This window comes from Mytilus californianus, unplaced genomic scaffold, assembly GCF_021869535.1.
Source record: "Mytilus californianus isolate M0D057914Y unplaced genomic scaffold, xbMytCali1.0.p SCAF_12, whole genome shotgun sequence".
NCBI classification, from domain to species: domain Eukaryota; kingdom Metazoa; phylum Mollusca; class Bivalvia; order Mytilida; family Mytilidae; genus Mytilus; species Mytilus californianus.
Window position 1 is genome coordinate 56,296,489 of NW_026262604.1, and position 13,207 is coordinate 56,309,695.

At 40.0% G+C, this 13,207-nt stretch overlaps 1 long non-coding RNA gene across 3 annotated transcripts; it reads left to right on the top strand.

The window, feature by feature from the left end:
• The first annotated feature begins 1,261 nt into the window (after positions 1 to 1,261).
• On the top strand, positions 1,262 to 13,005 carry LOC127722076 (uncharacterized). Of its 3 annotated transcripts, none has more exons than XR_007991632.1 (3): positions 1,262 to 1,674; positions 6,440 to 7,147; positions 8,736 to 9,292. It is a non-coding gene; the product is annotated as an uncharacterized LOC127722076 (long non-coding RNA). The 3 variants fall into 3 exon arrangements; XR_007991631.1 differs by lacking the exon at positions 1,262 to 1,674 and adding an exon at positions 12,973 to 13,005 and having other exon boundaries at positions 6,100 to 7,147; positions 8,736 to 8,911; XR_007991630.1 differs by lacking the exon at positions 1,262 to 1,674 and adding an exon at positions 11,032 to 12,457 and having other exon boundaries at positions 6,100 to 7,147; positions 8,736 to 8,911.
• Positions 13,006 to 13,207: the final 202 nt, after the last annotated feature.

Consider the following 13,207-nt stretch of genomic DNA (forward strand, 5'->3'; position numbering starts at 1 on the left):
CAAAACCATGTATATGCTGGTTTGTTATGCCAAGATGATTTAAATGATATACAGGGTTAGACTAAGTCCCCAGGGGTCATCCCCACCCTCTGCCATTTTAGGAAGTTCTAATATCTTGTAAGTGGTCAAGATCCCACCCCTAAACTATGTATATGTTCTAGTTTTTCATACCAAAATGGTTTGAATGGTATACAGGGTAAGACCCAAGGGGTCATCCCCACCCCTTGTCATTTGAATTTGAAATCCCCACCCCTTGTCATTTGAATTTGAAATCCCCACCCCTTAACCATGTATATTCCTGTTCGTCATTTCACGAAGATTTGAATGATATACAGGGTCAGTCCCCAGGCGTCACTAAAGCATGCATGTCACGTTACTGAACCAAACCAATGTTTACTGGACATATCCAAATGTCCGGCGACCCTGGGAATGACGAATTATGGGAGCTTCGTTTGGGAGACTCCGTAACAGCATCCTGTTACAATCATTTTTTGTTCGTGGTTATCCTTCAAAAACACCGTCGATGATCTTCTTGATTTTAATTGATTTAATGTCAACTCCTATTTTGTTTTTATTTTAAATGTTTCGTTGTGCTAAGTTCCATTTTTAGGTTTTGCTTCGACCGAAAGGTAGTGTGAGCTTCTATTTATCATACTACCTTTTTATCATACTACCGTTTGATGTCACCAGGCTGAAGCTAGCGAACAATAACTAGCGAACAATAAGCCAGCGAACAATAAGGCGATATATCTAAAAACCGAAAAAATGAATAAGACATCAACGGCCGTTAAATGAAAAATATTTAAACAGGCAGAAATTCCGTCCAAATATTGCAATTTCAACTCAAACATGAAATGGTATTTATCCCATCCATTGATAAAACAAGTCACATCTCTTTTTAGGCTAATATTCAGTACCACAGTACATCTGCATCTGTCAACGGATTATTTGTAGGTGTAAAACCACCAATGCACCCACTTCCATTTAGAACGTATGTAAAAGTAGTCCTTCCCTGTAAAATACAGCACCTTTGATGTCATTGTTTAATTGAACTAAGATACACATTTGCAGAAATGGGGGTTGGCCTATTCCATGGCTTCTTGAGAAAAATAATGAGGGGTGTCACGGGGTATGACTATATAGGTCTTGTAGAGGAGAAACAGGCGCATCTTTTGCGCAAGGTATCGAAGGGCGCTATGTTCAAAAATCTGAAACTAGAGCTCAAAATTTGAAAAAAAATTGTTAAAAACACGGAGAATGGCTTATTCCATGGCTTCTAGAGAAAAATAATCAGGGGTGTCACGGGGTATGACTATATAGGTCTTGTAGAAGAGAAACAGGCGCATCTTTTTCGAAAGGTATCGAAGGGCGCTATGTTCAAAAATCTGAAACTAGAGCTCAAAATTTGAAAAAAAATTGTTAAAAACAGGGGGGTTGGCCTATTCGATGGTTTCTAGAGAAAAATAATGAGGGGTGTCACGGGGTATGACTATATAGGTCTTGTAGAGGAGAAACAGGCGCATCTCTTGTGCAAGGTATCGAAGGGCGCTATGTTCAAAAATCTGAAACTAGAGCTCAAAATTTGAAAAAAAATTGTTAAAAACAGGGGGAATTGCCTATTCCATGGCTTCTAGAGAAAAATAATGAGGGGTGTCACAGTGTATGACTATATAGGTCTTGTAGAAGAGAAACAAGCGCATCTTTTGCGCAAGGTAACGAAGGGCGCTATGTTCAAAAATCTGAAACTAGAGCTCAAAATTTAAAAAAAAACATTATAAAAAACAGGGGTTGACCTATTCCATGGCTTCTAGAGAAAAATAATGAGGGGTGTCACGGGGTATGACTATATAGGTCTTGTAGAGGAGAAACAGGCGCATCTCTTGCGCAAGGTATCGAAGGTCGCTATGTTCAAAAATCTGAAACTAGAGCTCACAATTTGAAAAAAAAGTGTTAAAAACAGGGGGGTTGGCCTATTCCATGGCTTCTTGAGAAAAATAATGAGGAGTGTCACGGGGTATGACTATATATGTCTTGTAGAGGAGAAACAGGCGCAACTTTTGCGCAAGGTATCGAAGGGCGCTATGTTCAAAAATCTGAAACTAGAGCTCAAAATTTGAAAAAAAATGTTAAAAACAGGGGGTTGGCCTATTCCATGGCTTCTAGAGAAAAATAATGAGGGGTGTCACGGGGTATGACTTTATAGGTCTTGTAGAGAAGAAACAGGCGCATCTCTTGTGCAAGGTATCGAAGGGTGCTATGTTCAAAAATCTGAAACTAGAGCTCAAAATTTTAAAAAAAATTGTTAAAAACAGAGGGGTTGCCCTATTCCATGGTTTCTAGAGAAAAATAATGAGGGGTGTCACGGGGTATGACTATATAGGTCTTGTAGAGGAGAAACAGGCGCATCTTTTGCGCAAGGTATCGAAGGGCGCTATGTTCAGAAATCTGAAATTAGAGATCAAAATTTGAAAAAAAAGTGTTAAAACAGGGGGGTTGGCCTATTCCATGGCTTCTTGAGAAAAATAATGAGGAGTGTCACGGGGTATGACTATATAGGTCTTCTAGAGGAGAAACAGGCGCAACTTTTGCGCAAGGTATCGAAGGGCGCTATGTTCAAAAATCTGAAACTAGAGCTCAAAATTTGAAAAAAAATGTTAAAAACAGGGGGTTGGCCTATTCCATGGCTTCTAGAGAAAAATAATGAGGGGTGTCACGGGGTATGACTATATAGGTCTTGTAGAGAAGAAACAGGCGCATCTCTTGTGCAAGGTATCGAAGGGCGCTATGTTCAAAAATCTGAAACTAGAGCTCAAAATTTTAAAAAAAATTGTTAAAAACAGGGGGGTTGCCCTATTCCATGGTTTCTAGAGAAAAATAATGAGGGGTGTCACGGGGTATGACTATATAGGTCTTGTAGAGGAGAAACAGGCGCATCTTTTGCGCAAGGTATCGAAGGGCGCTATGTTCAAAAATCTGAAATTAGAGATCAAAATTTGAAAAAAAAGTGTTAAAAACAGGGGGGTTGGCCTATTCCATGGCTTCTAGAGAAAAATAATGAGGGGTGTCACGGGGTATGACTATATAGGTCTTGTAGAGGAGAAACAGGCGCATCTTTTGCGCAAGGTATCGGAGGGCGATATGTTCAAAAATCTGAAACTAGAGCTCAAAATTTGAAAACAAATTGTTAAAAACAGGGGGGTTGGCCTATTCCATGGCTTCTAGAGAAAAATAATTAGGGGTGTCACGGGGTATGACTATATAGGTCTTGTAGAGGAGAAACAGGCGCATCTTTTGCGCAAGGTATCGAAGGGCGCTATGTTCAAAAATCAGAAACTAGAGCTCAAAATTTGAAAAAAAATTGTTAAAAACAGGGGGAATTGCCTATTCCATGGCTTCTAGAGAAAAATAATGAGGGGTGTCACAGGGTATGACTATATAGGTCTTGTAGAAGAGAAACAAGCGCATCTTTTGCGCAAGGTAACGAAGGGCGCTATGTTCAAAAATCTGAAACTAGAGCTCAAAATTTGAAAAAAAACATTATAAAAAACAGGGGTTGGCCTATTCCATGGCTTCTAGAGAAAAATAATGAGGGGTGTCACGGGGTATGACTATATAGGTCTTGTAGAGGAGAAACAGGCGCATCTCTTGCGCAAGGTATCGAAGGTCGCTATGTTCAAAAATCTGAAACTAGAGCTCACAATTTGAAAAAAAAGTGTTAAAAACAGGGGGGTTGGCCTATTCCATGGCTTCTTGAGAAAAATAATGAGGAGTGTCACGGGGTATGACTATATAGGTCTTGTAGAGGAGAAACAGGCGCAACTTTTGCGCAAAGTATCGAAGGGCGCTATGTTCAAAAATCTGAAACTAGAGCTCAAAATTTGAAAAAAAATGTTAAAAACAGGGGGTTGGCCTATTCCATGGCTTCTAGAGAAAAATAATGAGGGGTGTCACGGGGTATGACTTTATAGGTCTTGTAGAGAAGAAACAGGCGCATCTCTTGTGCAAGGTATCGAAGGGCGCTATGTTCAAAAATCTGAAACTAGAGCTCAAAATTTTAAAAAAAATTGTTAAAAACAGAGGGGTTGCCCTATTCCATGGTTTCTAGAGAAAAATAATGAGGGGTGTCACGGGGTATGACTATATAGGTCTTGTAGAGGAGAAACAGGCGCATCTTTTGCGCAAGGTATCGAAGGGCGCTATGTTCAGAAATCTGAAATTAGAGATCAAAATTTGAAAAAAAAGTGTTAAAACAGGGGGGTTGGCCTATTCCATGGCTTCTTGAGAAAAATAATGAGGAGTGTCACGGGGTATGACTATATAGGTCTTCTAGAGGAGAAACAGGCGCAACTTTTGCGCAAGGTATCGAAGGGCGCTATGTTCAAAAATCTGAAACTAGAGCTCAAAATTTGAAAAAAAATGTTAAAAACAGGGGGTTGGCCTATTCCATGGCTTCTAGAGAAAAATAATGAGGGGTGTCACGGGGTATGACTATATAGGTCTTGTAGAGAAGAAACAGGCGCATCTCTTGTGCAAGGTATCGAAGGGCGCTATGTTCAAAAATCTGAAACTAGAGCTCAAAATTTTAAAAAAAATTGTTAAAAACAGGGGGGTTGCCCTATTCCATGGTTTCTAGAGAAAAATAATGAGGGGTGTCACGGGGTATGACTATATAGGTCTTGTAGAGGAGAAACAGGCGCATCTTTTGCGCAAGGTATCGAAGGGCGCTATGTTCAAAAATCTGAAATTAGAGATCAAAATTTGAAAAAAAAGTGTTAAAAACAGGGGGGTTGGCCTATTCCATGGCTTCTAGAGAAAAATAATGAGGGGTGTCACGGGGTATGACTATATAGGTCTTGTAGAGGAGAAACAGGCGCATCTTTTGCGCAAGGTATCGGAGGGCGATATGTTCAAAAATCTGAAACTAGAGCTCAAAATTTGAAAACAAATTGTTAAAAACAGGGGGGTTGGCCTATTCCATGGCTTCTAGAGAAAAATAATTAGGGGTGTCACGGGGTATGACTATATAGGTCTTGTAGAGGAGAAACAGGCGCATCTTTTGCGCAAGGTATCGAAGGGCGCTATGTTCAAAAATCAGAAACTAGAGCTCAAAATTTGAAAAAAAATTGTTAAAAACAGGGGGAATTGCCTATTCCATGGCTTCTAGAGAAAAATAATGAGGGGTGTCACAGGGTATGACTATATAGGTCTTGTAGAAGAGAAACAAGCGCATCTTTTGCGCAAGGTAACGAAGGGCGCTATGTTCAAAAATCTGAAACTAGAGCTCAAAATTTGAAAAAAAACATTATAAAAAACAGGGGTTGGCCTATTCCATGGCTTCTAGAGAAAAATAATGAGGGGTGTCACGGGGTATGACTATATAGGTCTTGTAGAGGAGAAACAGGCGCATCTCTTGCGCAAGGTATCGAAGGTCGCTATGTTCAAAAATCTGAAACTAGAGCTCACAATTTGAAAAAAAAGTGTTAAAAACAGGGGGGTTGGCCTATTCCATGGCTTCTTGAGAAAAATAATGAGGAGTGTCACGGGGTATGACTATATAGATCTTGTAGAGGAGAAACAGGCGCAACTTTTGCGCAAAGTATCGAAGGGCGCTATGTTCAAAAATCTGAAACTAGAGCTCAAAATTTGAAAAAAAATGTTAAAAACAGGGGGTTGGCCTATTCCATGGCTTCTAGAGAAAAATAATGAGGGGTGTCACGGGGTATGACTTTATAGGTCTTGTAGAGAAGAAACAGGCGCATCTCTTGTGCAAGGTATCGAAGGGCGCTATGTTCAAAAATCTGAAACTAGAGCTCAAAATTTTATAAAAAATTGTTAAAAACAGAGGGGTTGCCCTATTCCATGGTTCCTAGAAAAAAATAATGAGGGGTGTCACGGGGTATGACTATATAGGTCTTGTAGAGGAGAAACAGGCGCATCTTTTGCGCAAGGTATCGAAGGGCGCTATGTTCAGAAATCTGAAATTAAAGATCAAAATTTGAAAAAAAAGTGTTAAAAACAGGGGGGTTGGCCTATTCCATGGCTTCTTGAGAAAAATAATGAGGAGTGTCACGGGGTATGACTATATAGGTCTTCTAGAGGAGAAACAGGCGCAACTTTTGCGCAAGGTATCGAAGGGCGCTATGTTCAAAAATCTGAAACTAGAGCTCAAAATTTGAAAAAAAATGTTAAAAACAGGGGGTTGGCCTATTCCATGGTTTCTAGAGAAAAATAATGAGGGGTGTCACGGGGTATGACTATATAGGTCTTGTAGAGAAGAAACAGGCGCATCTCTTGTGCAAGGTATCGAAGGGCGCTATGTTCAAAAATCTGAAACTAGAGCTCAAAATTTTAAAAAAAATTGTTAAAAACAGGGGGGTTGCCCTATTCCATGGTTTCTAGAGAAAAATAATGAGGGGTGTCACGGGGTATGACTATATAGGTCTTGTAGAGGAGAAACAGGCGCATCTTTTGCGCAAGGTATCGAAGGGCGCTATGTTCAAAAATCTGAAATTAGAGATCAAAATTTGAAAAAAAAGTGTTAAAAACAGGGGGGTTGGCCTATTCCATGGCTTCTAGAGAAAAATAATGAGGAGTGTCACGGGGTATGACTATATAGGTCTTGTAGAGGAGAAACAGGCGCATCTTTTGCGCAAGGTATCGAAGGGCGATATGTTCAAAAATCTGAAACTAGAGCTCAAAATTTGAAAACAAATTGCTAAAAACAGGGGGGTTGGCCTATTCCATGGCTTCTAGAGAAAAATAATGAGGGGTGTCACGGGGTATGACTATATAGGTCTTGTAGAGGAGAAACAGGCGCATCTTTTGCGCAAGGTATTGAAGGGCGCTATGTTCAAAAATCTGAAACTAGAGCTCAAAATTTGAAAACAAATTGTTAAAAACAGGGGGGTTGGCCTATTCCATGGCTTCTAGAGAAAAATAATGAGGGGTGTCACGGGGTATGACTATATAGGTCTTGTAGAGGAGAAACAGGCGCATCTTTTGCGCAAGGTATCGAAGGGCGCTATGTTCAAAAATCTGAAACTAGAGCTCAAAATTTGAAAACAAATTGTTAAAAACAGGGGGGTTGGCCTATTCCATGGCTTCTAGAGAAAAATAATGAGGGGTGTCACGGGGTATGACTATATAGGTCTTGTAGAGGAGAAACAGGCGCATCTCTTGCGCAAGGTATCGAAGGGCGCTATGTTAAAAAATCTGAAACTAGAGCTCAAAATTTGAAAAAAAATTGTTAAAAACAGGGGGAATTGCCTATTCCATGGCTTCTAGAGAAAAATAATGAGGGGTGTCACAGGGTATGACTATATAGGTCTTGTAGAAGAGAAACAAGCGCATCTTTTGCACAAGGTAACGAAGGGCGCTATGTTCAAAAATCTGAAACTAGAGCTCAAAATTTGAAAAAAAACATTATAAAAAACAGGGGTTGGCCTATTCCATGGCTTCTAGAGAAAAATAATGAGGGGTGTCACGGGGTATGACTATATAGGTCTTGTAGAGGAGAAACAGGCGCATCTCTTGCGCAAGGTATCGAAGGTCGCTATGTTCAAAAATCTGAAACTAGAGCTCACAATTTGAAAAAAAAGTGTTAAAAACAGGGGGGTTGGCCTATTCCATGGCTTCTTGAGAAAAATAATGAGGAGTGTCACGGGGTATGACTATATAGGTCTTCTAGAGGAGAAACAGGCGCAACTTTTGCGCAAGGTATTGAAGGGCGCTATGTTCAAAAATCTGAAACTAGAGCTCAAAATTTGAAAGAAAATGTTAAAAACAGGGGGTTGGCCTATTCCATGGCTTCTAGAGAAAAATAATGAGGGGTGTCACGGGGTATGACTTTATAGGTCTTGTAGAGAAGAAACAGGCGCATCTCTTGTGCAAGGTATCGAAGGGCGCTATGTTCAAAAATCTGAAACTAGAGCTCAAAATTTAAAAAAAAATTGTTAAAAACAGGGGGGTTGCCCTATTCCATGGTTTCTAGAGAAAAATAATGAGGGGTGTCACGGGGTATGACTATATAGGTCTTGTAGAGGAGAAACAGGCGCATCTTTTGCGCAAGGTATCGATAGGCGCTATGTTCAAAAATCTGAAATTAAAGATCAAAATTTGAAAAAAAAGTGTTAAAAACAGGGGGGTTGGCCTATTCCATGGCTTCTTGAGAAAAATAATGAGGAGTGTCACGGGGTATGACTATATAGGTCTTCTAGAGGAGAAACAGGCGCAACTTTTGCGCAAGGTATCGAAGGGCGCTATGTTCAAAAATCTGAAACTAGAGCTCAAAATTTGAAAAAAAATGTTAAAAACAGGGGGTTGGCCTGTTCCATGGCTTCTAGAGAAAAATAATGAGGGGTGTCACGGGATATGACTTTATAGGTCTTGTAGAGAAGAAACAGGCGCATCTCTTGTGCAAGGTATCGAAGGGCGCTATGTTCAAAAATCTGAAACTAGAGCTCAAAATTTAAAAAAAATTGTTAAAAACAGGGGGGTTGCCCTATTCCATGGTTTCTAGAGAAAAATAATGAGGGGTGTCACGGGGTATGACTATATAGGTCTTGTAGAGGAGAAACAGGCGCATCTTTTGCGCAAGGTATCGAAGGGCGCTATGTTCAAAAATCTGAAACTAGAGCTCAAAGTTTGAAAAAAAATTGTTAAAAACAGGGGGAATTGCCTATTCCATGGCTTCTAGAGAAAAATAATGAGGGGTGTCACAGGGTATGACTATATAGGTCTTGTAGAAGAGAAACAAGCGCATCTTTTGCGCAAGGTAACGAAGGGCGCTATGTTCAAAAATCTGAAACTAGAGCTCAAAATTTGAAAAAAAAATGTTAAAAACAGGGGGTTGGCCTATTCCATGGCTTCTAGAGAAAAATAATGAGGGGTGTCACGGGGTATGTCTATATAGGTCTTGTAGAAGAGAAACAGGCACATCTTTTGCGCAAGGTATCGAAGGGCGCTATGTTCAAAAATCTGAAACTAGAGATCAAAATTTGAAAAAAAAGTGTTAAAAACATGGGGTTTGGCCTATTCCATGGCTTCTAGAAAAAAATAATGAGGAGTGTCACGGGGTATGACTATATAGGTCTTCTAGAGGAGAAACAGGCGCAACTTTTGCGCAAGGTATCGAAGGGCGCTATGTTCAAAAATCTGAAACTAGAGCTCAAAATTTGAAAAAAAATGTTAAAAACAGGGGGTTGGCCTATTCCATGGCTTCTAGAGAAAAATAATGAGGGGTGTCACGGGGTATGACTTTATAGGTCTTGTAGAGAAGAAACAGGCGCATCTCTTGTGCAAGGTTTCGAAGGGCGCTATGTTCAAAAATCTGAAACTAGAGCTCAAAATTTTAAAAAAAATTGTTAAAAACAGGGGGGTTGCCCTATTCCATGGTGTCTAGAGAAAAATAATGAGGGGTGTCACGGGGTATGACTATATAGGTCTTGTAGAGGAGAAACAGGTGCATCTTTTGCGCAAGGTATCGAAGGGTGCTATGTTGAAAAATCTGAAACTAGAGCTCAAAATTTGAAAAAAAAGTGTTAAAAACAGGGGGGTTGGCCTATTCCATGGCTTCTACAGAAAAATAATGAGGAGTGTCACGGGGTATGACTATATAGGTCTTCTAGAGGAGAAACAGGCGCATCTTTTGCGCAAGGTATCGAAGGGCGCTATGTTCAAAAATCTGAAACTAGAGCTCAAAATTTGAAAAAAAAATGTTAAAAACAGGGGGTTGGCCTATTCCATGGCTTCTAGAGAAAAATAATGAGGGGTGTCACGGGGTATGTCTATATAGGTCTTGTAGAAGAGAAACAGGCACATCTTTTGCGGAAGGTATCGAAGGGCGCTATGTTCAAAAATCTGAAACTAGAGATCAAAATTTGAAAAAAAAGTGTTAAAAACATGGGGTTTGGCCTATTCCATGGCTTCTAGAAAAAAATAATGAGGAGTGTCACGGGGTATGACTATATAGGTCTTGTAGAGGAGAAACAGGCGCATCTTTTGGACAAGTTATCGAAGGGCGCTATGTTCAATAATCTGAAACTAGAGCTCAAAATTTGAAAAAAAATTGTTAAAAACAGGGGGGTTGGCCTATTCCATGGCTTCTAGGGAAAAATAATGAGGAGTGTCACGGGGTATGACTATATAGGTTTTGTAGAGGAGAAACAGGCGCATCTTTGGCGCAAGGTATCGAAGGGCGCTATGTTCAAAATCTGAAACTAGAGCTCAAAATTTGAAAAAAAAATTGATAAAAACAGGGGGGTTGGCCTATTCCATGGCTTCTAGAGAAAAATAATGAGGGGTGTCACGGGGTATGACTATATAGGTCTTGTAGAGGAGAAACAGGCGCATCTTTTGCGCAAGGTATCGAAGGGCGCTATGTTCAAAAATCTGAAACTAGAGCTCAAAATTTGAAAAAAAAATATTAAAAACAGGGGGGTTGGCCTATTCCATGGCTTCTACAGAAAAATAATGAGGGGTGTCACGGGGTATGACTATATAGGTCTTGTAGAAAAGAAATAGGCGCATATCTTGCACAAGGTTTCGAAGGGCGCTTTGTTCAAAAATCTGAAACTAGAGCTCAAAATTTGAAAAAAATTGTTAAAAACAGGGGAGTTGGCCTATTCCATGGTTTCTAGAGAAAAATAATGAGGGGTGTCACGGAGTATGACTATATAGGTCTTGTAGAGGAGAAACAGGTGCATCTTTTGCGCAAGGTATCGAAGGGCGCTATGTTCAAAAATCTGAAACTAGAGCTCAAAATTTGAAAAAAAAGTGTTAAAAACAGGGGGGTTGGCCTATTCCATGGCTTCTACAGAAAAATAATGAGGAGTGTCACGGGGTATGACTATATAGGTCTTCTAGAGGAGAAACAGGCGCATCTTTTGCGCAAGGTATCGACGGGCGCTATGTTCAAAAATCTGAAACTAGAGCTCAAAATTTGAAAAAAAAAATGTTAAAAACAGGGGGTTGGCCTATTCCATGGCTTCTAGAGAAAATTAATGAGGAGTGTCACGGGGTATGACTATATAGGTCTTGTAGAGGAGAAACAGGCGCATCTTTTGCACAAGGTATCGAAGGGCGCTATGTTCAAAAATCTGAAACTAGAGCTCAAAATTTGAAAAAAATTGTTAAAAACAGGGGGGTTGGCCTATACCATGGCTTCTAGAGAAAAATAATGAGGGTGTCACGGGTTATGACTATATAGGTCTTGTAGAGGAGAAACAGGCGCATCTCTTGCGCAAGGTATCGAAGGGCGCTATGTTCAAAAATCTGAAACTAGAGCTCAAAATTTGAAAAAAAATGTTAAAAACAGGGGAGTTGGCCTATTCCATGGTTTCTAGAGAAAAATAATGAGGGGTGTCATGGAGTATGTCTATATAGGTCTTGTAGAGGAGAAACAGGTGCATCTTTTGCGCAAGGTATCGAAGGGCGCTATGTTGAAAAATCTGAAACTAGAGCTCAAAATTTGAAAAAAAAGTGTTAAAAACAGGGGGGTTGGCCTATTCCATGGCTTCTACAGAAAAATAATGAGGAGTGTCACGGGGTATGACTATATAGGTCTTCTAGAGGAGAAATAGGCGCATCTTTTGCGCAAGGTATCGAAGGGCGCTATGTTCAAAAATCTGAAACTAGAGCTCAAAATTTGAAAAAAAAATGTTAAAAACAGGGGGTTGGCCTATTCCATGGCTTCTAGAGAAAAATAATGAGGGGTGTCACTTGGTATGTCTATATAGGTCTTGTAGAAGAGAAACAGGAACATCTTTTGCGCAAGGTATCGAAGGGCGCTATGTTCAAAAATCTGAAACTAGAGATCAAAATTTGAAAAAAAGTGTTAAAAACATGGGGTTTGGCCTATTCCATGGCTTCTAGAAAAAAATAATGAGGAGTGTCACGGGGTATGACTATATAGGTCTTGTCGAGGAGAAACAGGCGCATCTTTTGCACAAGTTATCGAAGGGCGCTATGTTCAAAAATCTGAAACTAGAGCTCAAAATTTGAAAAAAAATTGTTAAAAACAGGGGGGTTGGCCTATTCAATGGCTTCTAGGGAAAAATAATGAGGGGTGTCACGGGGTATGACTATATAGGTTTTGTAGAGGAGAAACAGGCGCATCTTTGGCGCAAGGTATTGAAGGGCGCTATGTTCAAAAATCTGAAACTAGAGCTCAAAATTTGAAAAAAATTTGATAAAAACAGGGGGGTTGGCCTATTCCATGGCTTCTAGAGAAAAATAATGAGGGGTGTCACGGGGTTTGACTATATAGGTCTTGTAGAGGAGAAACAGGCGCATCTCTTGCGCAAGGTATCGAAGGGCGCAATGTTCAAAAATCTGAAACTAGAGCTCAAAATTTGAAAAAAAATGTTAAAAACAGGGGGGTTGGCCTATTCCATGGCTTCTACAGAAAAATAATGAGGGGTGTCACGGGGTATGACAATATAGGTCTTGTAGAAGAGAAATAGGCGCATATCTTGCACAAGGTTTCGAAGGGCGCTATGTTCAAAAATCTGAAACTAGAGCTCAAAATTTGAAAAAAATTGTTAAAAACAGGGGAGTTGGCCTATTCCATGGTTTCTAGAGAAAAATAATGAGGGGTGTCACGGAGTATGTCTATATAGGTCTTGTAGAGGAGAAACAGGTGCATCTTTTGCGCAAGGTATCGAAGGGCGCTATGTTGAAAAATCTGAAACTAGAGCTCAAAATTTGAAAAAAAAAGTGTTAAAAACAGGGGGGTTGGCCTATTCCATGGCTTCTACAGAAAAATAATGAGGAGTGTCACGGGGTATGACTATATAGGTCTTCTAGAGGAGAAACAGGCGCATCTCTTGTGCAAGGTATCGAAGGGCGCTATGTTCAAAAATCTGAAACTAGAGCTCAAAATTTGAAAAAAAAATGTTAAAAACAGGGGGAATTGCCTATTCCATGGCTTCTAGAGAAAAATAATGAGGAGTGTCACGGGGTATGACTATATAGGTCTTGTAGAGGAGAAACAGACGCATCTTTTGCACAAGGTATCGAAGGGCGCTATGTTCAAAAATCTGAAACTAGAGCTCAAAATTTGAAAAAAAATTGTTAAAAACAGGGGGGTTGGCCTATTCCATGGCTTCTAGAGAAAAATAATGAGGGGTGTCACGGGGTATGACTATATAGGTCTTGTAGAAGAGAAACAAGCGCATATCTTGCACAAGGTTTCGAAGGGCGCTATGTT